This window comes from Mustela erminea, chromosome 8 (genome assembly GCF_009829155.1).
Source record: "Mustela erminea isolate mMusErm1 chromosome 8, mMusErm1.Pri, whole genome shotgun sequence".
Taxonomy (NCBI): Eukaryota; Metazoa; Chordata; class Mammalia; order Carnivora; family Mustelidae; genus Mustela; species Mustela erminea.
The window spans coordinates 85,152,528-85,179,741 of NC_045621.1; the positions used below are offsets into that span (position 1 = coordinate 85,152,528).

General features: G+C 36.9%; 1 long non-coding RNA gene across 4 annotated transcripts in view; it reads right to left on the bottom strand.

The window, feature by feature from the left end:
* The window catches only part of LOC116597891, a 69,400-nt gene that overhangs the window by 36,659 nt on the left and 5,527 nt on the right, over positions 1–27,214 (bottom strand). For all 4 annotated transcript variants that reach the window (XR_004288836.1, XR_004288835.1, XR_004288834.1 and 1 more), the window contains exons 2-3: positions 19,134–19,184; positions 834–967 (exon numbers count right to left, since the gene is read on the bottom strand). This is a non-coding gene — a long non-coding RNA (uncharacterized LOC116597891). The remainder of the gene's footprint in view (positions 1–833; positions 968–19,133; positions 19,185–27,214) is intronic.

Genomic DNA, 27,214 nt, shown 5'->3' on the forward strand with positions numbered 1-27,214 from the left:
GGCATTTGCTAAACCCTAATACACTGTTGTGTTTGCTCAACCCTCCTCTAAATCAATTAAATTTCCACGAGGCTTCCTCTGTTCCCTTGTGGTTTGTCTTGTCCCCTCTGTCTTGACACTTTATAGACCAAACCAAGTTCCCATTGAAAAAATAGAGTGTTGTTCTAGATCCACTCAAATATGAGGGAGCTATTAAAAAACACAGTGAATCAGACACATTAAGGAATGGAAAAGCACCCATTAGGTCATGTATTCTATCCCGAGGGTTGGAGCACATGCACTCACCACTCTCTAGTGCTTTATCCAGTATAGTTTTAAATGTCTCAAGTGACAGGATTTCCACCACCTCCCTTGGGAGAATATTGTGCATTCTAATAGATTTTGCCATTAGGAACCTTGTCTAAATGTGTAACAGGGCAAAATGGGATGTCTGAGGGGGGAGAAAAAGGTAGTATGGATAATTAACTCTTTCGCTACTCTGTATCAGTCACCTGTGGCTTGTTCAGTTAACTTTGACATTTCAATACTATGGAATGTGCTATCTGTACACCTTACTACATTAGTTTTCACACACACAAAAAAACAACATTTTGTTAAGCGTATAAAATAATGCTTATTTTAATGTAAGACAAAGCTCCACAATGAACAGATCCATCAAAATAAAACTATGGAAAGTCATAAATATATTTTCTTACCTGATAATATTGTTTTAATATTCCTTAAATATATAGGACTTTGAATGGCAAGACTTTTACTGCCCAGAAATGACGTGTAAGTGGCCCCAACCAGAACCTAACCACGGATACTACCTATATATGTATCATATTACCTACCTACTCTCCAGACTGACTTCCTTCTGCTGCTAATACCTTTTCTTTAAGTCTCTTCACAGCAAATTGAACTTATTTCCCATTTCTTCTACTCCTCGGCAGGCAATGTGTCCGTCAGGCGTTGTCTTTCTGTTTTTCTAGATAGAAAGGAAAACCTGGCTTTCAATATTACTAACATGTTTTCAGAGGTCTTATGGCAGGGTTTACATTAATTTGCTCTAGTTCTCATTCTACTTACAAATGAGTTATAAGTCACATAATGACTTACGTGGCCTGTCACAGTGCTACTGTGCTGACCTTTTCAAGATTCTGCATTGTGAACAGCTGACAGGCAAACCTCTTCCATGCCAGCAATTGCAACCTATAAAACTTAACCAGTGAAGTGGCAAGAAGAATCAGGTAAGAGGAATGGAAAGCCCCATTGATATTCCTGACTTCTCTTTCTAATTTCCCTCAGATATGAAGGGGCTTTTCACGTTTCACACAATCTTTTCTTTTCCTTTGAAAATGAGCAGTTTCCTTTCCCTCAACCCTGTTCTCCATATTATCTTGCCTCTCTGTGCGCATTTCTGGGTCAGTCTTATAGAATGAGTCCCTTCTTGGGGTATAGAGTTGAGACATTTGTATCTAAGTTGCTCTTTTGCTGCTGTTTGAATATTTGGTGAGAGATTTGGTAGGGATCGAGATAAATAGTTTTCAAAATTCTAGATTCATTTGATTATTACCACCCTTTTTCACTTTAAATTGTGTTTCTCAAAAATATTTTAAATAATACTTCAAGCCAAGTACTTGATTTTCACCTACCACACTCTGCACTTAGTAATACTTAACCTTAGCAAAAAGAACCGGGCCATCTTGCTCCCTGTGTTACTATGTTACAACAACTGTTTATATTACTGCTACAGCTTTCCTTATCTGCTATTTTCCCACAACAGATCCAGTTCTCCTTTTTACATTTTTTCTTTAATCTTCTAAGTCAACCCTCATAGCCCTTTAATAAGAGTGTTACTTTTCTCTGAATTTCTTCTAATGGTTCCCCTTTCTCTCTTGCTTAAGAGGATTGCTGTTAATATTTAACAATTTCAAATTTCTGTTTTCAGAAGAGGATATTGGATTTTGGGTATCTAGGCTGCTTTAAGTTTTAGTCAAATTTTCATAACAAAGACTGAAAAACACATATGCAGTTTTCATTTGGTAGCAAACAGGACCAAAAATAGGGAGGAATGCTGTTTTTCTTTCTTCTTTAAAAATTTTTTTTTTATATTCAAATGATTACAAACAGAATAAGAACAATATTCTGAATCAGGTTACTTAAATTTATATTCTAATCCAAATTAGGTGAGTTTCTGAGTAAAGGAGTATTTATTTTGCCATTTAGAAAATGCTTTAAAACATGTCTCATATTCAAAAAAACTGAGGAATAAAGGGTTTAATTCTTCTTACAGAATTAAACTGTGAGATTATGTTAAGCATATGCTTCATGCTGCCATGTTATGACCACTAGCTTGTTTTTTTCATTAATGGCAAAAGTGAAACCAGATTCTGTTACATACACAATGTGATGTCTTCAGCTTACACAAAGTTGGTACAGTCAAAAACTCTATCAGGAGGAGCTGAGGGTGAGGCTGTGTTCAACTAAGTTCAAATATACATATTTTACCTTCCACTTGTTTTACAATGGACACCTTTAAATAAATGTCACTGTCAGTTCATGTTAATAAGCACGTCAGAAAGGGAATTCAAGTTCAATATTTGTTTCTTTAAAATGCTTTTATTCTGTCTTACAAATACATGCTATTTCAAAAGAAGATATTAGTAAGTTCTTGAAAGCCAATATTTTCTATGCTACAATCATTTCATAGACATTGAGAAAGAGAGAAAATATTTATAAAGCACTTAGTGATGAGTCATTCACAAGGAAATAATTATAAATACAAGACAAACAAATTGGCAATTGTTTGCATTTCAAATTAGAAATCACGTAAAATGAAGCATTGCTCTGATTTGCTTCATGAGCATTTTTAGGGAATGCTATTTCTACCTACACTTGTGAGGCTCACATGGAGGTCTAGCTGATAGAACATTAGCCCGAGAGTCTGGATTTCATAAAGTTTCTCCTGGCTCTATCAGACCTCACTGTGTGGCCTGGTGGAATCTGCTCTGGATTTTCTGTATTTCAGTTTCCTCATCAGTGCAACTGGTGATAAGAAGATAAAAAGAAACTTTTAAAAATATGTTAAAGGTATTAATGGTCAAGCATGCTCATAATTTATTAGGACCGAAGCATGTTTTTCACAACAAACATGTTTTCTCTAAAGTCACTGATACTCCTAATAGACTGGACTCCACCTAGACTTTTTAAATAATCATGAATGTCTCTTTAAGTGATGAAGAAGAATGCATAGCTATTTAAGAGATGAGGAAATTCCACTGAGGAGATAACAAGACTGACCCACGGCCACTACGAGTATCAGAAAAATTAGCTAATGCCTTTTTTCTAGAACAAATATCACTTAATATGATCTTATAACATTAAAGCTAAATTAGCCACAAACAGACTTTCTCTGGTTATTAACTCTTTAATTGATGATATCAGCACAATCTCCTTGTTCTTATCCAATATGAGTACCAAACAGCAAAAAAAGTACAGGTCTTTTCCTGTCTCTTTTCAACAAGCATCCTTACAAAGCACAAAACACTCCAACTTATTTGCATCCTCAGCCAATGGCATGGATAAGAGTGAGAGACCAGGGAGGAAGATCGGTTAGCATATGCAGACAAAGTCACGCCAGCCCTTGAGTGATTCAGAATGTGATGTTTCTCACCACACAGACAATCCAATATTAAAATACAAGGTATGTGAAAATACACACATGACTAATTACATCTGTGATCCTGCTTTTGTTTGAGCCATGTATGACTCGGGATCCCTGCAGGGACGATGCTAACATTGACTCATGGGAGGGAGATCATGTTCCCAGGTTTATTTGGAGAGTTCAAACCCACATTTGTTGTCCTTGCTTCCTGTTAGCATCATCCTAGATTTTCTCACCCATTATTAGTAGTAGTTGTGTTCAAATAAGTTAGGATGATTTGGTAGAACTCCACCTTTCAGCCATTTAGCCACTGAATATATATATTTCCTTTAAAGTCTTCTGGCCTTATTATTATTATTATTATTGGCCTTTTGCAATAAATATAAATATAAATAAACTGAATAGGAAGTTAATTCCTGAATTTCTTCTTGCCAAGAAAGAGGATGAACTTTTAACTTGCACAAAATGCATCTTCACAGTTATTATCCACTATAGGAAGTGTAATAATATCAGTAAACACATGAAAAACTGAGTTACAACTCTTTCCAAGAAGCATTAGCATTTACTTCAAAAGTTAGTAGCTATTTATAGATGACTATGCCAAAGATGATTACTTAACAAATGTAGCTAAAGAAGGTAGGTTTTCATATTTTTTTTAAAAGCAAGGCTTTTCCTTTAGAACGAATTAATGTTCATTAATCATTAATTTTGCTCATGCTAAAGTCAAAATTTTTTTGTGCACATTAAAAAAAAAAAGAAAAGAATAGCTGCTAATGTATTAACTTTATTGGCAGAAGTTTGCATATGGTTAAGTGATATTAATTTTAGACTCTTATTATTAAATGTTTTCAAAACACAATTCTAACAGTAGTGTAATTTTTCTTTTACATTTACAAAATCAAAAGAATAGAGTAGTTCATTTTGCTGAAGTAAAATATCTGGAATTTTAAATTTATTTATTTGTTTTTGTACTGATAAAATAAATATAAATATTGGTGAAGAAAAGTGTCAGTGTCATGTTAAAAAAAAAAAAAACCTTACTAATTAAGGAAGCCTATGGAACAGAGCCTATGGTGTACACATAGTTTATGTTTTTGCTTTCAAACAATTGTGAAAATCTCCAATTAAAGTAGAAGCAGCTGTTGGCAGACTTTAGGTTGGTTCTTTCTTCTGCACAGTAGGACTGACTAAAATGCAGAAATGTTTGTGCTGTGTTATGATGAATTAAACAACATGGTCGTACAGGCATCCCCTCTTCATTGTCCATCAACAAACAGATTCAGATGTTAGAAATGTTTTATTTTTTATCCTATGAAGAGCTGCTTCCTAAGTAAACCTAAGTATTCTAACATGGTATTATAACTCTCTTATAATTCATATATCACTGTTAAAAATGAGAAACGTAACAGGAAATCTTAAAATTTGTATACAACCATAAACGACCTCAAATAGCCAAAGTAATCTCTTTTAAAAAATTATTTATTTATTCGAGAGAGAGAGATGGGGGATAGGAGCAGAGGGAAATAGACAAGCAGACTCCACACTGAGCGTGGAGTCCAACACAGGGCTCCTTCCCACGACCCCTACATGACCTGAGCCGAAATCAGAAGCTCAGATGCCTAGTCAACTGAACTACCCAGGCACCCCAGATAAACAAAGTAATCTTAAGAAAGAAGAACAAAGCCGGAGGCACCACACTTTGTAAGTTCAAAGTATATTACAAAGCTATGGTGATCAAAACAGGGTGGTATTGGCATAAAAACGGACACAAAGACTGATGGAACAGAACAAAGAGCCCAGAAATGAACCCACACATATATGGTCAATTAATTCACAACAAAGGGGCCAAGACATACAATATGAAAAGAATGTACAATGTTCTTTCTACACATTGAAAAGTGTGTGAAAACTGTGTCCATGAGCATCTGTGCTTGATCTCAACAGCTTCTCTCGGACTTTTCTAATACCCTTAGACACATCTTGTTAAAGGTGTACAAAATAAGTTATTTTTAGTCTAGAAATGTTTAGAAATGTTTCCATATGAATTAATGGTATTTTCTTCTTTGCTTTATGTCATTTCCGCTTATTAAAGGTTTCACAGAAACACTCTACTTTCAGATAGTGGGGGAAACCTGTATAGGCAGATCTGACTTAAACATTTCTAATTTGAAATCACACCGTAAATAAATAAATAAATAAATGAACGGATAAGTAAATAAATAAATAAATAAAATTGCACTGTTTATCATAACTTCAATATTCCAAATCATTATAAGGTTATGAAATCTCATAAAGCTAAGACAATACCTAAATAAGAAGCAGTGTTAAATGTTTATACAGTTCTTTTTGGTTATGAATATACTACTTTGCCTTCCTGTACTAAGTCAATAGGAAATAGAGTAGAATGTATCCCTCCTAGTACAGGCTCAAGGAATAGTGGATAGAAAGCATTTTCAGCATCCATCTTTATGTCTTCCAATTACATCAGCATAAATCCTCCCTTCCACCCAGTCTACCCAATATGGTCCCCAAGGACAGCTTGGTCAGGTCTATCCTCCATATTTTCCAAAAAGGCACATAGCTCTATTTTGCACTATCTTGGTTTAGTTATGGTAGGAATGTCCAATCATTATTCCTATACTCACCCTTCTGTTCAAATTCTACTCCCTTTCAAAGATCTAGTTATAGTCCTACCTCCTCAGTGGAGCTATTTCAGTGCACCTAGTTCAATAACACATATTGTCTGTCTTATACGAGAGAGCACTCAATTTACATGTATATATATTGACACCCAGATATGTACATCTATATATATATTCTTTTTAACATCATGTTATTCTTTTCTCCCTAGTAAATTATGAACTTTCATGGGAAGAATTGATTCTTAGATGTGTCTACCTCTCCATTTACATGTATAATCTGGTTGATAGGCACTTGTATTCACTTGATTAAAGGTTTTATTTCCTTTTGTTTTAAGGCATTCATTTATAACAAAGGGTCTTAGCATTATACCCTTTACCCCTATCTATTTGCAATATAGAATACAGAATAGGTTCTTCTTATATTGAAGTAGCTCTGTAAGTCCTGTAAAAGAGCTATTGCATGAGTCCTACCTTCCACCAGGCCTAACGTCTATCCACATCTCCTGCAGTTAGTTACATTGGAAATTAGCTGCTAACATGCCTGGTCCTTGAAGATGTAGTGATCAGTGTCTAATGTGTTGATTTGAAAGGCAACAACCTGGATTAGATTTCTGCATGAAGTGTCAAAATACAAGACACAGTGTAACATCTATTCCATATCTAACCTGATTTAATAGCCATTCAGCACTTCTTAAATTTCCTTTAAGTCAAGATCATATTTGCTGCACTTTGAAGGGTTGAGTGAACACATAGCCCAATCAGGAGAGAGAAAAGGATATAAAACAGCAACAGAACATTGACAAATGCATGAGGAGTACTAAGATACAGAACTGTGGGTTTCATTTTCTTCTATCTTTCTTTTTCCTCTTCTCTTTCTCCTTTTTCAGAATCAAGTTTAGGAAAAGCTCTCATCAATATGTATCATTTTTCTATTGTCTGTTTATTAACAAATGTTAATTAACAAAAAAGGAATATATAAATTCTATTTTAACCATGGGACTGAGTAAATAAAAACAGTAGCAATATACTACTTTGAATGAAGTCAAGATATATCAGATTAAAATATCTTAGAATCATAACCACAGTCTTACTTTATTATAAAGTAATGACATATAATGATCAAATATCGGCATCAGACATGTAGAAGAAAGGAAATAAAATTCCCCTTTCTTCTCAGGACCTAATTTCTCGTACTGAAACTTGCATATCATGAAGATGTGACCTTTTGAAGGTCTCCATTAATACCTTGTAAAGAATTTATTTTTTTAGATCTATTAACCATTTTTAACATGAATATAGGTTTAAAGATCCATGATTTCATTAAAAGCCAAAAGTCAGAATTAAAATATATTGCAGGTTATTTTATTACAAGTTTTTCAATTTCCCTAATTTCTTTTATTTTTTTTTTCAGATTTTATTTATTTATTTGATAGAGAGTTGGGGGGAACACAAACAGAGTAAGTGGGAGAGGGAGAAGCAGGCTTCCCAGTGGAGCAGGGAGTCCAACGTGGAGTTTGATGCCAGGACCCTGGGATCATGACCTGAGCCAAAGGAAGTCACTTATTGACTGAGCTACCCAGGCACCCTCCGATTTCCCTAATTTCTATAGCTTATTGTATAAGTACATATACATATGTATCATGCTGCATAATTGTATCTGTATATCCTTACCATATTCATCATTTTACATAAATGAAACCTTGACCCAGTGAACTGATACTTTGTTATTCAAGTGGTGCAAATCTTTGAATTATCTTGTTTGAATTAGGTCTCTGCTCTTCTGCTTTCACCAGTAAATGTTTTGTTTTATGTTATACTCATTGCCCCACAGGAATTTTTTTATATATATATATTTTATTTTATTTTTACTTTTTCCATTTTATTTTTTTTTCGATGTTCCAACATTCATTGTTTATTCACCACACCCAGTGCTCCATGCAATACATGCCCTCCATAATACTCACCAACAGTCTCGCCCAAACCTCCACCTCCCTCCCCTCCAAAACCCTCAGTTTGTTTCTCAGAGTCCACAGTCTCTCATGGTTTGTCTCCCCCTCCAATTTCCCCCAACTCACTTCTCTCCGACTCCCAATGTCCTCCATGTTATTCCTTATGCTCCACAAGTAAGTGAAACCATATGATATTGACTCTCTCTGCTTGACTTATTTCACTCCGCATAATCTCTTCCAGTTCAGTCCATGTTAACAGAAAAGTTGTGTATTCATCCTTTCTGATGGAGGCATAATAGTCCATTGTATATATGGACCATATCTTCTTTATTCATTCATCTGTTGAAGGGCATCTTGGTTCTTTCCACAGTTTGGTGACTGTGGTCATTGCTGCTATGAACATCGGGGTACAGATGGCCCTTCTTTTCACTACATCAGTATCTTTGTGGTAAATACCCACTAGTGCAATTGCAGGATCAAAGGGTAGCTCCATTTTTGATTTCTTAAGGAACCTCCATACTTTCCAAAGTGGCTGCATAGATTTGCATTCCCACCAACAGTGTAAGAGAGCTCCCCTTTCTCCACATCCTCTCCAATACTTGTTGTTTATTGTCTTGTTGATTTTCGCCATTCTAACTGGTTTAAGTTGTTATCTCAATGTGGTTTTGATTTGAATCTCCCTGATGGCTAATGATGATGAACATTTTTTCTTGTGTCTGTTAGCCATTTCTATGTCTTCTTTGGAGAAGTGTCTGTTCTTTAAGAGATAAAAGATGGACAAAGAGGAGAGAAGCTCCTTCTTGCAAAGTTTATGAAACTGATGCGCTGCCTACTACACTAAGGAGGCACCTCCTTCTTGCAAAGTTTAGATAGTGATGCTATTACCTCTGTGACAATGTTAAATCAAATGTGTTATTTTATTGGGAAGACCAATTTTATTTGCATATAAATACTATGGTGTGGAGGTTTGCTTCCTTTGCATCAGGCGGTATAATGAAGGGAAGTCAGCTTTCTTTGAATATTTATTCCTTGAGAAAAAACACACCAGTGATATCTTCACAAATGGCTCTATGATAAACTTTGCAGTGTTTTTTTTTTGTATAGTCATTCTTTACATTTTATTCCTAATCCGAGCACCATTTGGGTTCTTTCAGAATGAGTATTTGGAACTAGCAATACACTCACAGCCTTCTCTGGACATTGTATAGACTGCACACAATAGATTCAATTTGGTCCTCATGAGTAGCATTCAGTAATGAGGAACATGTAGCCATATGAGAAGGACATGAAAGAGCTTACTTTTAGTTATTCCATGTGCCATCAAAGATTTACGTATTTGGGCAATGTTTAGAACCATGATCATGTGGAAAGTTTGCCAGGGATTAGATTATAGAAGAAATCCATTGCCAAACTAATGAGTTAAATGAATTAGCAACTTTTTAGTAGAAAAGTAGAAGTCGTAACTATAATGCTAAACAGATTCATTACATAAGTATAAAGTGGAAATGGAAATGGAGGGGGGGAATGGTAGAGTCTTTACAGTGCCATATCCTGAGGGATACCAAGTGAGTGACATTTAATTGCTTTCTACTAGGATAGACCCAGAAAAATAGCTCACCAGCATAAAGCATGTCACCAAGATGGAAAGTTAGCAAAAGGCAGGAAGAACACCTGAAGTTTAGATAAAGTCAAGAAACAGAGATAGGAGTCAGTGCTCATGGTTATGAAAGTGTCCATTGCTGTAGTGTGACCCCTCTCCCACCATGTTTAAGGTTTCCTTCAGGGACAAAGCATGAAAATTTACTGGCCAGTTTTGCACAGCTAAATTCAAGGTGGTCCCTGAACACTAATCTTTGGACTCTCTCAGCCTGACTTCAAAAGAGCTATTCTAGGGGGCAGGGAGGGAAGGACTATTTAAAAACCTAGGTTTCTGGTACTTGATCCCACAGCTTTGGTCTCTGTCAGTATATCTGGGATGGGACATTAAAATATGTTTCATTTTTGTTTTGTTTGTTTTGTTGTTGGGGGCAGTGTTGCAAGGTATGCCAGAATTAAAAGATGTTACCAGGCCAGGCCTTCCTAAGATTGGTAGTTTTCTTAAACTTTAGTGTATTTGAATCAGCAGGAGAGACTTACTAACTCCCAGATTACCTGAGAATTTACATTTTTAATGAGTACCCACTTGATTCTGAGTTTTCTAGTCTAGGAACCATATGTCAAAAAACACTTGTGTAGAGAAGTTACATATACAAATGCCTGTAAAACCTAAATAAAAAAAAAAGGGTGCCTGGGTGGCTCAGTTGGTCAAGTGTCTGCCTTTGGCTCAGGCATGATCTCAGGGTCCTGGGATTGAGTCCAACAACCTGCTGGGGCGCCTGGGTGGCTCAGTTGTTAAGCATCTGCCTTTGGCTCAGGTCATGGTCCCAGGGTCCTGGGATCGAGCCCCACCTCGAGCTCTCTGCCCAGCGGGGAGCCTGCATCTCCCTCTTTCACTCCCCATGCTAGTGTTCCCTCTCTCACTGTGTCTCTCTCTGTCAAAAAAATAAAATCTTTAAATACATAGATATAGATATAGATATAGATATAGATATAGATATATATTTGCCTGAATCAGACAGAGGATCAATAAAAAGTACGAGGGATCTGTGTGGGTTAGAAGAGAGCATGCCCAGTCTAAATGTATTTATAATGTAGTTTCTTCTAAAATATTCTACAGGCCAGCTGAAAATCCTCTGAGGTAAAATTCCACTCTATGCCCCTACATATGTGATTTCTAGCTCTATGAACTTAAATTAAGCATGGCTTTCTACGAAGGGTGGAAATGTCTTTCATTCATTCATTCATTACTTATCGAGTAACTTTTATATGCTAGGTACTGTTCTTGGTGGATGGGATATATCAGTAAACAAAATAGAAAAGTGTCCTTACAAAGAAATTTATAAGGCACCTATCCACTTTTTTATATTTTGTTCATTTAAAATTAAAATATATATAATGCTAAGGCCTGTCTTACTTATTAGTTAGAATTCCCAAGAATGCAACCATTTCATATCAAGCCGTCTAGTTTCATAAACTTTTAATTAAATACTTACATTTTTTAGTTCATCTAACTGCTAAAAGAAATAGCTTGTCTGAAAATTCTAAGGTGCAAATATAAAGACTGTGATTTGGGGGAATACCAAACCTTAGCACCCCTTATCAAATATATGCAGAAGAGGTGGTCTATGAGACTTTGAGAGAGATGAAAGATTTAAAGAATACAAACTCGAGGGGTGCCTGGGTAGCTCAGTCGTTAAGCATCTGAAGCATCTGCCTTCAGCTCAGGTCATGATCCCAGGGTCCCGGGATAGAGCCCCGCATTGGGCTCACTGCTCTGCGGGGAACCTGCTTCTCCCTCTCCCACTCCCTGTGCTGTGTTCCCTCTCTCGCTGTGTCTCTCTCTGTCAAATAAATAAATAAAATCTTAAAAAAAAAAAAAAAGAATACAAACACGATCATTTAAAACTTTTTCAATCTTACCTTCACGTAATTGTCTAAGGAGCTTTTGAAAAATATCAATGCCTGGCCCTACCTATAGAGTTTCTGTTTTTCCTTGTTCTGCAGTAAGCTCAGGCATGCCCTTTTAAAGGGCTTCCTGAATGATTCTAATGTGCAACTATGATTGAAAACCACTGATATGCACAGTGTTATTTATTTGTTCATTTCTTAGCAAACATTTAGTGTACACTACTATGAGCACGTGTTAGGCTATATTCATGAATGAACGAAATATGGCATATATCCCCATGACTATATAGTTCTTTAGTATTTCAAGGAACTATTTAAAACAAAACAAACAAACAAACAACCAAACAAAAAAACCAGAGGCTTTTATTAGGGATTTGAGTGACTGCTGAATGACCTTGCCTTCCACAGGCAGACGCTGGGTTATGTTTGAGTAACACCTTTTGGTGGGCAATTTTCTTGAAGTAACACTGAAATTGAAACAAGTTGAGAGTTTTTTAACATCACAAATAGCTTTAGAAATGCAATTTAAAAGGATATACTTGAAACATACTTTGTCCCAGATACATTTCAGATTCTTCTTAATTATAAAGAAAGGAAGTAGATACAGAAGGTGCAAGTGCTATTACAAGTCAACTGACTTAAGCCTACATGAAAGAAAACAATGTATACAATGTTCTCAGCAGGACTTCCAAGCAGCCCTCCTCAGAGTACTAAAAAGAGGCAAGATTTTAATTGGGTGAGAAGGGTTGATTTTGAACTATGGAATAAATTACCTATTCAAATAATTTAGAAAGGGTGTTCTATAATGCTCTTGATAATTTTAACCCATCTCAGCACTGTTCCCTAGGAAATACTTTTACTATTTTCTGAATTCCTTTTAAGAAGTTTCTGATATTTAAAGGGAAAGATGTTCTTTCTAAATATTTATAAGACACCAGAGACCAAAAAATGCCTAGATCTCTTCATAGATTGACTGTTCTTCTAGATTTATTTTTAATGTATTTTTTCTATATACACAGCTATATTATAAGATCTTTTTAACAACTCCCAGGATCCTAAGAAACCCTACAGGTTCTTTGATTAATCCCCCATCCACTCTCAACTCTATCTTTCCTTCCTTATCACCTCCCCTAATAAGCATAATTTTATTTACTTCTTCCCAATTTTGTCCATTATCCTGTAGGTATCTCTGATTGTTCTTGTTGCAGCAGATTTTATGCATATGTGGCAACAGGCACCGTGGTTGCTATTTTGAATGCCTTGTTTCTAATCCTCAATATCCAATCTTATAAGGAGCTATTTTCCTCAAACCATGGATATGGGAAATAGAAGTGAAGAAGAGAAGAATAAACTTGTTCATCTTTATGAGTAGCCTGATGAGCCAGGAAGCCATGCCAGGTTTGTCTGAACTGAAATTGCCTAAATTATTGTTCTAGCTCATCTCTCCAAGGCTAGTTCTATCAAGGGGTTCTCTTCTTCTTGATCATGAAGAATAACTTAAGCCTTTTTCACAAGTCTACTATTCCTGGCACATGTACTTTTTTGTAGACCTTTCTAAAGGTAAACTTCATTTCCTGTGACTATTCCTCAGGTGTTGGTAATTCTTAACTGCCTTTGCTTGCCCTTGTTTACAGTTCCTTGCAAACAGATGTGTGTGGGTCCCGCAGGGTTGACTGAACTCTCTGGGTGTTGTGTGTGCAGCTTCAAGTTGAGTTGCACCCTATCTGCCTTATTCTAGAGCAATGCTTCTATAATACTGCCTGAGGGCCCATCAGTCTTTTTGGCAGCCACATTACTGTTGACTCCTACTGAGCTCATTGTCAACTAAATGCCTCAGTCTCTTTCACCAACTGCTGTCGTTAAGTTCTATCACCCTCAGTCCTACCTTTGTGTATTTTGTTTCTGAATTCAAGTTTCAGGCCTTAACAATTATCCGTAATGAATGTAATAATATTAGAGTCACCCATTGTTCCAGACTTCTGTCATTTTTCAGTATCTCTTAACCTCTGTATGTGGGGGGGGGGGGGAGCGGGGGTGGGGGGGGCTTTGCAGAGCATAGTGCAGAGAGATTCTGAATCCACATTTGTTATAGTCAACTCTCCCTCATGACTTAAAGCTTTGTCTTTCCAAAACAGTCACATAATTTTAACTTACGTTTAATTTATTGATACATTTCTTAACTGAGTAGGACTTGGGGCTAACCACCAAAAACTTCTGTTCAGGATAAAGACAATGCCCCTGAGGGAGATAGAGCTTTTTGGCTATAATGTGAGCTGTGCCTCTCAATGTCCTGTATCCGGTATGCCCTCAACTACTATGCGGATCCTGTTGGCTTCATGTATGGGTTGTGAATAATTGTAGAGATTTAAGAGCTGGAACTCAGGTAAGCTCAGGTAAGCAAAAAGTCAGGAGGAGCAGCTTGAAGTAGTCAAATTGTTACTAGGTCAGTCACTCAAATTAAATTGTCCAGACAGGGGTGCCTGGGTGGCTCAGGTCATTAAGTGTCTGCCTTTGGCTCAGGTCATGATCCCGGGGTTCTGGATTGAGCCCCACATCGGGCTCCCTGCTCAGGGAGCCAGCTTAGCCAGAAGCCTGCTTTCCTTCTCCCACTCCCCCTGCTTGTGTTCCCTCTCTCGCGGTGTCCTCTCTTTGTCAAATAAATAAATAAAATATTTTTTAAAAAATGTCCAGACATACTAAATTATGAGGAAAATAAAAGCTACCAAACCCTGGGAGCATAAGAGGGGATTAACACTGTATAATAATTTTGTCACCAAAAGAATCACTACCTGTTTAAAACGATGTAAATATTATGACTGAATGCACTGCAAAGTTTTTATGTGAGATCAGAGATGAAAAATATATTTGAAGAGAAACAAAATTTTCTGTCTTTCCTATCCCTTGGTCTTATTCTCTTTTGTCTCTTTTCTCAATTCTTAGACAAAAACTAAGTGATCTAAAAAGGCAAAAAATAAAAAAATAAAAAGGCAAGAATGTTTCCATGCCAGATAGTTTTTTAATCTTCTTCCTCTAACAGTTTCCAAGAAACTAAAAAGGGAAAAGTGGAGAGAGGAGAAAGATAATCAGGGTTGATTGTGAATCTGGGAAAAGTCTCAACTATGTATTGAGATTCACAAAAATGAAATATGAAAGATCACAAGAGAGGAAATGAATAACCATTTTGCCCATTGCCAGTGTTCTGCTCCCCATTCTTCCAGCTGTGGCCGAGGCTTCAGCTTCACCCTTCAGACTGGAGTTGGAGGCTCATGCACACGTCCCAGCTGCTGTGTTCTCTGGTACTGTAGTTTGCCTTTCTTTAGAATGCCCTAAAGATAGCATTCTTAGTAAACATACTGTCAGCCAGAGAGAATTGCATCAGGGGGATGCAACCATCCTCTCTCATAGGAAAGGCTTTTACACCTGCAGGGTGTAAACTATGGGAAATATACAGCTTTTTTTTTTTTTTTAATTGTAACATCAGCAACCAAAAAAAAGTTCCTGATTCAGCTCTCCAAATACTCTTCTCACCTCTGCAGAGGATTCAATGTCATGGACCTATGACAGTCATCTTCACAATACATCCTCTGTGCATGGCACAGTGAATGGCACACACTAGGCATTCAACCAATATTTGCTGACTGAACACATGCACTTTAGCTGAGCCACCTGGGATGAGCTGCGACTTTTGGCATAAGTAAGAGTGAGCAGATACTTGATGCTCAAACACGTGTGTGGTAGTGAGCAGTGGGCGTGGCCAGGAAAGGAATTCTGTCAGGTTTCGCAGTTGCATTGCTGGTGGTGATCTCGCCATGTTTTCCAGACATTGAATTGAATTCTTCAAGATGATATAACAGAACATTTCATATTGGAGTATACAGAAATCCAACCTTCCCTTGAGCCCTGAGAGTTTCTCATTCCCTTGACTTGATAAGGGACCCAAAAGCTTGCGTTTTTATTAAGTTCCCAGGCTGTGTTAATGCTGTTGGTTGAAAACCACTGAACTCATCCAACCCCAAAAGGACAATGAGGAAACCCAGGGGAGAGTGTGGATAAGAAACACACAGTACACATACTCAAGCAGCACCCACAACCTCCTTCCAGCTGAGGCATTTTTGTTTTCTTACATGGCAGCATGAAGTAAAGAAAAGCAGAAGGAAGAACAAGTGTTGGGGAGACCTTAGTGAAGTAAAAGCAGCACCAGGAAACGAGGATAGCTCTTATGTGAAATTTGTGGATTAAATAGAAATTTTTTACTTGTTCTGACGTTCTCTGGCGGGAGGGAGAGGTTCTATGATCTTGCTGCTAGCTTCTTCCACATCTAAAAACAGTCAGAATATTCCTGCTGCAAACTTAAGCCCATTTCCATTGCTAATGAAGCATTCTATTATTATACCACTCAGGAGTTGATGTTGGAAAATATATGTGTCTATGAAGTAACTACATTTAAAAAATAAATTGAAATAAAAATAATTAAATGCAGCCAGCAGCTTTAGGCAACCATTTCATCACATGGTAAAAAAAGTATTAAAAAAACCATCCAAAATCCGTTCCTCCTCCGTTACTTCTTGCCTTACTGCTTCACTACAATGAGCCGTATAAATTACTGAAACCACGGGTCTCCATGCATTTCTTATTCTATGGCCAGTTCTGTGTCCTTTTAATGAACTGAGCCATCTTCATTTATTCCTTTGTTCTCATCTCACTTTGCTTTATTTACAAACGAAAAAGAGCAAACAAAGCCTATACTTAGTCACCAAAAAGGTAAATTTCTTTACTCATTAGTCTCATTGAAGACAGTATTGGAAAGGGAATTAAGTGGGTCATGTACAGGTTTCTTAGTTAGGATGTGAAGAATTATACTGATCCCAAAGAATTAAATACATCATCTTCCTCAACCTTTGAAATCATTTTATATGACCCAAACTTCTCACAGATGCACTTAATTTGTTCTTGAAAGATGAGGTGAACTGGCATAAAATAAACCCATATATACACATTGTCTACAATAAACACATATATACATCAATATATAATAAAACCATTTATGTTATGAGAAGAAAGCTTGGTTGTACTTATCCAAACAACCAGGACAATCTTGTGTTGCTATAATAGGAAATAAGTCTATGAGAGGGATGCACAGATTTATGAATGAGGAAGACTCATGATTTATTTTGGTTAATGCCCTGATTTTGTTGGTTTGCTTTTAGTTTATCTTCCTTTCACCTATATTTGAGTAGATGATTCTAATAGATGAATAGTTGTCCTTACCGACTAGTATGGAAGTATGCAAACTTGAAATGCTAAATAACAAAACAATGTCTTAACTCCCAAACACTAATCTTCTTACATAGTACGCAAGGAATATGTCCAGTTGTACAGAATAGTATTTCCTGCAACTTTCAGCATGTAAGGAAAACTCAGGCTGGGATATATAATAGAATAAGGGGTTTAGTAAAATGTACACACACACACATGTTTATAGCTAAAAAAAATTGGGACACCTGGGTGGCTCAGTGGCGTATACCTCTGCCTTCAGCTCAGGTCATGATCTCAGAGTCCTGGGATCAAGCCCCCGCATCGGTCCCTCTGCTCAACACGGAGTCTGCTTCTCTCTCTCTATCTCTCTCTCTCTGCCTGCCTCTCTGTCTACTTATGCTCTCTCTCTCTCTCTCTCAAATAAATAAATAAAATCTTAAAAAAATGCTAATAATAAGTATTTTTCCCCTGTCATATCACTATACATTATTGATAATTGTCATTCTTGGTGCATTTTTCTGAAGTTACCAGAGAATTGAACTTTGTTGTGTGTTAATATTATTACTCCATATATACCTAATTATATGTGCTCACTATATTCTTTTTTTTTTAATTTTAAATTTTTTATTTTTTATAAACATATATTTTATCCCCCAGGGGTACAGGTCTGTGAATCACCAGGTTACACACTTCCAGCACTCACCAAAGCACATACTCTCCCCAATGTCCATAATCCCACCCCCCCTTCTCCCAAACCCCCTCCCCCAGCAACCCTCAGTTTGTTTTGTGAGATAAAGAGTCACTTATGGTTTGTCTCCCTCCCAATCCCATCTTGTTTCATTGATTCTTCTTCTACCACCTTAAGCCGCCATGTTGCATCACCACTTCCCTCATATCAGGGAGATCATTATGATAGTTGTCTTTCTCTGCTTGACTTATTCCACTAAGCATGATCCGCTCTAGTTCTATCCATGTTGTCGCAAATGGCAAGATTTCATTTCTTTGATGGCTGCATAGTATTCCATTGTGTATATATACCACATCTGTCTTGATCCATTCATCTGTTGATGGACATCTAGGTTCTTTCCCATAGTTTGGCTATTGTGGACATTGCTTGCTATTAAACATTCGGGTGGCATGTGCTCACTAGTATATCTTAAGAAGGTACATTGGAATAATAAAAATTTTGGAAGTAGAAATCTAATTTAGACTATCTATCCTGTACCAGTGTTTTTCAAACTGTCCTTCAACAGGAAAAAAACACAAAACAAACCAGTTTATTAGCACACGCACACTCACAAACACACATAACTAACACGAAATGTCACATGACAGTTTATGCTAAATGAGATGCATTCTGACATTTTCTATTCTATCTTGTTTTATTTTTTAAATTATTTAAATTAAATAATTTAATACTATTTAAAATTATTTAAATTAAATATTAAAGATTATTGGTCATGCCTTACTAAATTAATTTCAGTGTACACTAAATTTCACAAAAATCTCATCACTTGCAAAACACTGCCGTTTTTAGGAAATTCTAGAATGATGATCAAATAATCCTTTAGTATAGGGATTATCTTCTGATTTGTCCTTGGACCAATTCAAGGTTTTGCTATAATGGGTCTTCAAAATATATGCTCACTTCTCTCTGACTAGTGCGTATCTGAAGTTAACTACAAAATATATGTTGTACAAATGAAGACACTACAGTATTTGATAATGTTATGGTTGCTTAAGTTGCCATCTTTAATGAACACTTTGCAGTTCACCAAACCGGAGAGCAGTGTGTGCAGCCTACTGTCTCCAAGCCTAGTACCTTTGTGCTTCCATTCCCTTGGGCTTCTCTATACTTGACTTTCTATACATTAGATCATTCCTAAGAGAAGTCTAAAAAAGCATCTCTAGCAATCTTTAATTCATATGATTAAAAATTCAAAAGAAGCCCTTGTACCAGCTGTTAAACTATGTTCGTAAGCTGTAATTCAGAGTTCAGGCCCCAGCAAATTGAAGGTTAGGTTAACAGGATTATTCAGTGGAAGTGCATTAAACTGTAGCAACTGGAACAGTAGGTGGACTGTTTTATACATGCTCATTTGCAGAAGATAAACTAAGGATAAGCAAACTTACCTCGTTGGAAATCTTGCCATCCAATTCTTCTGCCTCTTTTCTGCAGTGTGGCTTAAAAAGGGAAGCAAATGAAATTAACCATCATGTTTATTTACTACATATGCAGATAAAAAGAAGAAAAGCCACATCCATTGTTACATGGAATCTTATTGAAAATGACCAAATGAGTTTCTCTTCTCAGACTTTAACTTTCTCACGTAAGTCTGAAGTTTCAGAAGAAAATTTTTTTTGCTGCCCCAAACTGAAATGTGTTCACATGAAAATTTGGGAAACACCAAAAATTAAAATGAGCCTTTAGTTAGAATATTGATGCCCTTATGCTTCTGTGACAGAATAGTAAGTTTTCTTTATAGCATCAATCCCCTACTTGCAGAAACTAAGCAAGCTACGTCAGAAGATAGAATGTTTGAGAATTCAAAATTCGTAGTCCCGAAGCTGGTTCTGGCGTGGGCACTCTTTAGCAGCATGCCCTTAGGGAGCCACTTAAACTCTCTGGGCCTCACTTTTCTCACTTCTAAAATGAGAGAAATGGACAATATGACTTTCTTCTGTGGACAAAGGATCCTTTCTTTTGTAAGTTTCTTGCTTCTAAGTTTATGCCTAAAGTGATTGTGGGCTAGATCTCCTCTTGTTGGCTGATAAATGATGGGGAACAAAAGAGACAAGAAACACAAATCTCTTTGATCTTAATGAACTTGAATTTCTTTTTTTTTTTTCTTTTTTTTTTTTCCCCCTCCTCAAGAGTTACTTACTGCATTGGAAAAGGGAAAGAAGAGTTCTCCAGATGAGAGTGAAGAAAATGACACAAATTAGTAATCTGGGTTAGAAAATGTAAAATAAAATCGGTGGAGAGGAATTAAACAGATGCTTCTGCCTCACTATGTAGTAAACATAAATTAGGGAAAAGAGTGAAGGAAACTTTTAAAATCATGAACATTAACCTTCACAGAATGAGAAAGGTATCACACACATCCCACAAAAACCCCAATATTTTGCTTAAAAACAGGATACAAGATGTAAAAAAAAAAAAAGTCCTTGTGAAAACTCAGACCAAAATTTTGAAAAAAATTCAAGAAAGTATCAAAAACTAAAATATTTGAAAGATCACTTTTAGTCAGTAAACATCATGAGATGCTACTTTAAATAGGTTTTTGAAAAAGTGGTATAGCTGTACACTACAGTTATAACAGTTCAAACCTCCTTAGTATAATTAGTAAGTATAACTTACTAGTTGGCTTTTTTTTTCTAAAGATTTTATGTATTTATTTGACAGAGAGAAATCACAAGTAGATGGAGAGGCAGGCAGAGAGAGGGAAGCAGGCTCCCTGCTAAGCAGAGAGCCCGATGCGGGACTTGATCCCAGGACCCTGAGATCATGACCTGAGCCGAAGGCAGCAGCTTAACCCACTGAGCCACCCAGGCCCCCCACTAGTTGGCTTTTTCTATAGGGATGCTTAATCTCAGCATCTTTTTTATATGGAATGAAGTTTCCTCTGTATCTATGGAGCTGCTCAATACACAGTGGCCTGAAAGCAAGATAAATACTAAAATATGATAGGGATGCCTGAGTGGCTCAGTCGTTTAAGCATTTCCCTTCAGCTCGGGTCGTGATCCCAAGGTCCTGGTATTGAGTCCCACATCAGGCTCCTTGCTCCGTGGGGATCCCGCCTCTCTTTCTGCCTGCTGCTCCCCCTGCTTGTGTATACTCTCTCTCTCCCTAATGAATAAAAAAAATCTTAAAAAAAAAAAAACGATAAAGTTCCTTGGATAAAAACATGCATTCATTAAAAAGCATTTATCCTTCACTTATTGGATTCAGAGACATTTGTGCATGTTTAAATTTTTCTCATATCTACACAATAGAGATTCATGTATCAAATCAAGGTGGCCAACCAAAATAAGAGCTAAGGAGTAGGAAAACGCCGGCGTTGCAACTCCAGATTACCACCCCAATTACGTTGTGAATCTTGGCAAACAACTACAATGTTCCTGATCTCTAGTTTTCAAATCATTGAAGAAAATGGTCATTCATATTGTGAATTTAAATGAATTAATACATACAATGCTCACCATATTGGAATTACTCAATATGTTATTAGTGTTTTTTCTAAGATGGATCTAGCAGTAATAATTTTTGCAGAAGAAATCTCCCACAGTATATCATAAAATAACAGCTCTTTACTTCATATCATATTCTAGTTTCCAATGGAGAGAAACTTTAAAGTACAGACATTATATTCAAGACCTTTTAAATGATTAAGAATATTGTGAACTGTGGATGAAAGGGACTGTTTCTGTTAATGGAGGGAAAGCGCACTTCAGGAGAAGGAAGACAGAGCATCACTTCTGTTGTTCTCAAACAGATTCCTGTGTGGAGCACTCTTTCAGCAAACATCTGAACAGAATGCACAATGGCAGCAGCCCTCATGGTGCTGTATCTTACTAGCAGGGAAGAGGTAAATATTAAATGAAAGTACTAAATGACACACTGAGTTATAAGGCAACAACAGGTATGGAAATATAAGTAGAACAAACTCATTCTGAAAAAAATGTGAGCATATGTGAAGGGGCACAGATTACAGCATTAAACAGGATGGTCAGTATGAACCTCAGAGTGAAAGGTGAATTTTACACAAAAGCTTAAAGAAGGTAAGGGCACTGTCCAGGAGATTGACTGGGGGTATGATGCTGATGGAGGACATAGGCAAACCAAAGTCCCAAGATGAGAATGTGAAGCCTTATCTGCTGAACAAGAAACCCAGTATGACTGGAATGGCATATCAAGAGGGAAATAAAGAAATGAAAGCAAAGGAAGAGATGTAAGGTCATTGGGGGGCTTCTGGAACATGTAGGGACTTGGGCTGTTAGTCTGAATGAAATGAGGGCCAGGGGGCTTTCAGAGGCCTGAAGAGGAGGAACAAGCTATACTTCAGTCAAACAGGATTAAACTTGCTGTTATTTATTCTCAGCAGGAAGCAGTGAAACATGTTTGGAGAAACTATCTCAATAATCTAGGAGGAACACCAGCATGGTATTAGTAGAGAAGGTAGAAGAAGTCATGTTCCGGATATATTTTAAATCTGAGACAACAGATTTGATAATGAAGTAGGTGCATGCTTTGAGAGAGAAAATAATGAAAGAGGATACCATGGCTGGGTCTGAATGACAGTGGGATGCAATTTAAATTACCTGAACTATGAAGTTTATGGGGAAAATAAGTAACTTCTAGGAGGAAACATAAAGAATTGGGTTTGTGCATATTAATTGTGAGAAGCCCATTAGATATCCCAGTGTCTGTGTAGAAATGCACAAGGAGGTTTGGGGAAGAGGGCTTATCTGAAAAACCTATATTTAGCATTCTTCAACTTAAACTTAGAGTTTACCAGTGAACTGATAGTATCAAAGCCATGAAGAATAGATAAGATCACCTAAAGGAATGAGGGTAGATAGAAAGGGGAGTCCAAGGACTGAAGCATGGGACCATCCAGCATTTAGAGATGACTACCTGAGCTCTGTGTCTCAGGCCCTTAGTACTCAAACATTCCAGACACACCAGGTCCACTTAAAACACTATGCTTTGACTTATACTCACTCCTTCCATCTGACGCATAATCATCTATCAGAAATCCTTCTGTCCTCCCGGAACCACCTACATATCTCAGAAGATATTTGTCTAATTGTGCTCATTCTCTGTGACTGCAGAACACTTGCATTTTGCCCTGCACTATGTGTATACACCTGCCCCCTTTAGCCGATTGGGAGGGCTCAGATGGCAGCAACCCTAGCATTCCCATTACCACCACTTATGAAAATGACATCAGTGAGTGTTTAATATGTGCCAGGCATGCTCTTAAGCTCATTGAAAACATTATCTCCCTAAATTCCTTAACTCACCTACTCTTATTTTACAGAAGAAGAAATTGAGACTCGAGAACTAAGACAAATTATTTGAAGACTCCTAGCTAGAAAGCAGCAGAACTAAATTTCAGTACCAAGTCTCAACTATTCCAAAGACCTTGACCACTGCCTGGCACCTTCATGTTATTCATTTTATAATTTTCTGGACTTGGTAAATATTTTATAAAAGTTGCTGAATAAATAAGTGAATGAGTTCTTGAATTAATAGCTCTGCTTTCCTTTTGGAAACCGTAATAAAACCTCGACTAACAGAAATTAATTTTGCACATCTTTCAATTAATTAGGATTTTTAATTTTCTTGTTATAGTCTATTTTTAATAAAACATGGCCAATCACAGAACATTTCGCTTTAGTTTTTCAATCAGAATAAATTCCTGAAACATTCCTTTGAGGTGAGGGCAAAATTATCTGTGTTCCCCATACATTGGACTTCGCCTTGGGTAATATTCTTTCTTGAGACATTATGATTAGGACCACAGGATCATGTAATCTCAAACTTTTAAGGAAAGATATATATCATATTCCCCATACAATTCACCTGGAAACACTTTTAAAAATATTTTAGAGTCATTTTTGGCAACATGAATCAAGTGTACATTTTTTTTTTTTTAAGATTTTTTTTTTTTTTTTTTTTTTTTTTTGACAGAGAGAAATCACAAGTAGATGGAGAGGCAGGCAGAGAGAGAGAGAGAGGGAAGCAGGCTCTCCGCTGAGCAGAGAGCCCGATGCGGGACTCGATCCCAGGACTCCGAGATCATGACCTGAGCCGAAGGCAGCGGTTTAACCCACTGAGCCACCCAGGCACCCTCAAGTGTACATTTTTAATTAAATCTTTAGCTTACTAGAAATCCCAATCATAGAATGTCTTCTTCGCCAAATGTAACAAGACGCTCACAGTATCCCATCTTCATCCTGCAGATTTTGTGGTATGATCTGGCTGAATTCCCCCTGCACCCATTTGCCTCTGTGTGTTTGAGGGGCTTATTCCACGCACTTGCAACCACCCAGAAATACTAGGAGTTAACATACTGCCACCACTGCCTCCACTCCACCCCTTCAGCCCCACCTCTACCCAATAAATCTTGCATTCAGTGCCTCTAAGGAGATGGTATATAAATACCTCGGTTCCCTCACCTCTAAAATAGGATTATTCTGAGGTCTGTTTCCCACTATACTCTAGGATCCTCTGCAGTGTCCGGTGCCAGCCACACCCCGGGATAGCTGGCTAATAAAGCCCTCCTTGGTGCATGACTTCACTTCTCTCAGTCTCGATCCTGCCACCTTCAATTAGTGTTTCCTGCACCTTCCAAGTAAACTGCTTGCCCTCACATCCTTATCTCAGGGTTGGCTACTGAGGCAACCCAAAATAAGACATGAGAAATCTAATTATCTGAGTTTTTACTACAGCAATAGAGCTTCCTAGACCGAGAGAGGGAAAGCAACAGCATACTTTTTTTTCTCCCCCAATTTTGATGTTCTTGTTTTCTGCCAAAAATGTGCCGTATTTAACTGCTCTCGTACATGATTTTCATAGAGAAATTGAGGGGGTTGATCAATATTTCAGGCAAGTTCTATACTTTGGGATGCTGATGTAACACGTGACTATTTAATGGGTTGACTATGCTAGCCATTGATCCATCTGGACAATAAGCCATTTGAGTACATGGGGCTGAATTTCACAGAAAAAGCACTGCGTCCACACCTGTGAAGAACAAGACAGCAATGAGGACATTTCAGACTCCAGGGAGTGATAAGAGTATGACACTATATAAGCTATCCAAATCTGTAAAGCCATGAGTTAATGTCCACTGTCTAAACAAAACTATTAGACGAATACGGGATAGTGTTATTAATCAATGTTGACTGACATATACATATCATCATATGAAATAAAGAAAATCTAATTCTTTCCAAAGTTCTAAGAAACTGTTTCCTCATTATACACTAATTTCTGGATCACCAAGTGTTTTCCTGGCTGCTTGTATCTACAAAACTACACCAACATTTAATTTACCTCAAAGCTGACTGAAAAAGACTATCTTCTGCTTTATTTTCAACTAAATATTTATATTTTACTTAAAATGTCAGTGAAATGCCTAGTGAAAACTTTAGTGTGACTGATAAGTCTTTGATGTTACAGGTCTTAAAATAATTTTCCTCTTCGGGGTCCTTTCTAAAACCGAGATTAAATTCAAAGTGTTTTTTTTTTTCAATAACTGAGAATGTGAAATGTGTCCTTCACGTGTGTACTAGAAATATCCTTTGATTTTAAATAATTTATTAGAGAAAACTAGTACCTCTAAAATTTAGCACTTTCTGGAAAACCAAATCTTTTTTGTATGATGTAATTTTGTTTCAAAATTTATTTTAAGGACTAGAAATTCTCCATCATTAATTGGTGTATCCAACATAATGTATGTTTTTAGATACAGGGTAAATAATTTGCTTTAATATCAAGGAGACATCAGTTATTTATTAGAATTCTAAAAATGAATAATAAGCCCAGCCCCATGCTTGTTATAATAGCTAAAATAAACTTGCAGCTCAAACTATGGTGATTTAGCTAAGCTCCTCTTTCATTCCATCAGACTGCATGGGGCAACAGCTGGGGTTTTTTTCGACACCCTTGGTATGTTTACTGCAGCAGTGTAACTGTGTAACTTTGTCTCAGGGCTGGACTGTTGCTAGGGCTTGGACCACACCTTCCTCCTGCTTACCTAAAGCCCATTGGTCATGGTTTCATAAGCAGGCAGTTTGCACAGTGTCAAACATAGGGGCATTGGTAAAAATATACTCTGTGTTTCTACAGGTGTTACATTTTTTGCTCCCCTAGTGACTAGTAATCATTCAATTGGACTAAAATGATATATTTTAAAAAACAATGTGCTGGCATTGCTGAGAACATGCATATAAAGGCCATGAAGGTCTACATAGCAAGATTGCACAATAACCCATTAAAATAAACATTTGCAAGCACAGATAGCTGGACTGAAATCCTGCTCTGATACAAATAACATCTGGACAACTTTTGTTTGCATCTTCCAGCATAAAACACCCTTGAGAAAAAATAGAAGGCAAACTAAAAGACAAAGGACCACTAAAGGTTTTATTATGCTATGGGTGTGGTACCATAAATTTGAGGGGTTTCGGGCCAGAGTTGCCAAACCTGAATTTAAACAGCATGTTGTTTTTAAAAGTTGTAACACTGGTGAGGAACAATTCAGTTTTCTTACATAATTAATCCAGTGTGAAATAGAGTGACTGGAAAACATCCAGTGGTTTAAAAATAACTCAATTATTTATAAGTTTCACAGTGCTATAGGATTCCACACCAAGGGAAGGAAAGGCAGCTTGGTACCAAGTGTGTCTTTCTTATTCAGCAAGAGCTTTAGGAGGTCGACATAAACAATTTAACTGTTAAGACAACCCCGAGAGGCAAAGAAACTGAGGTTTCCTTGGATTGTAGATCAGGGTGACAAGCCCGAAAAAGTTCCTTTCTCTGACATGTCTATATGGCTAATATATTAGTATGACTTACTAATACCAAAAGTACCGAGCCCTCTGAATGAGGTAGGGGTAGACAGTCTCAGGGAACAGAGAAAGAGGAGGGGGTTATGGATAAAGAAAGAAAAATGAGCATCTTTTATAAGATCCTCACCATAGGCTATGACTCATACACAACAGTGAATGGACTTTAATTTCTAACGTTGTTCTTTGATGTGAAGCAAAAATAATTACAAGCTGAAAGATACTACCAAGTATGATATTCAATATAAAGATAAAGAAATTAGCCATAAATAAACCCTTATATAAAATCTCACTCTGAGGGCGGGCTACCAGCTAGCAGCTATATATTTGTGTCAGCTACAGCTGGCCGCTAAACAAAGGGAATGAAAGTTCACTCTAGTAATATTAAAATCTTGCAAAATATTTCACAGTTGTCTCATGCATTTTTTTTTCTCTTTTCTCTACATAAAGGGGGCATGTGAGAGATGGTAATAGTCTCAAAGGGCCAGGCCCAGAGTTAGAAAGATTAAACTTGAAGATCTGTCTTTAACATATCAGGTGAACTTTACTAAATAAATTCGATTTAGCTTAATTTCATTGTTTCTTCAAGTTAGAGAACAGAGATAAGAAAAAAAAGAATGAAAGCAGGCCTTTAT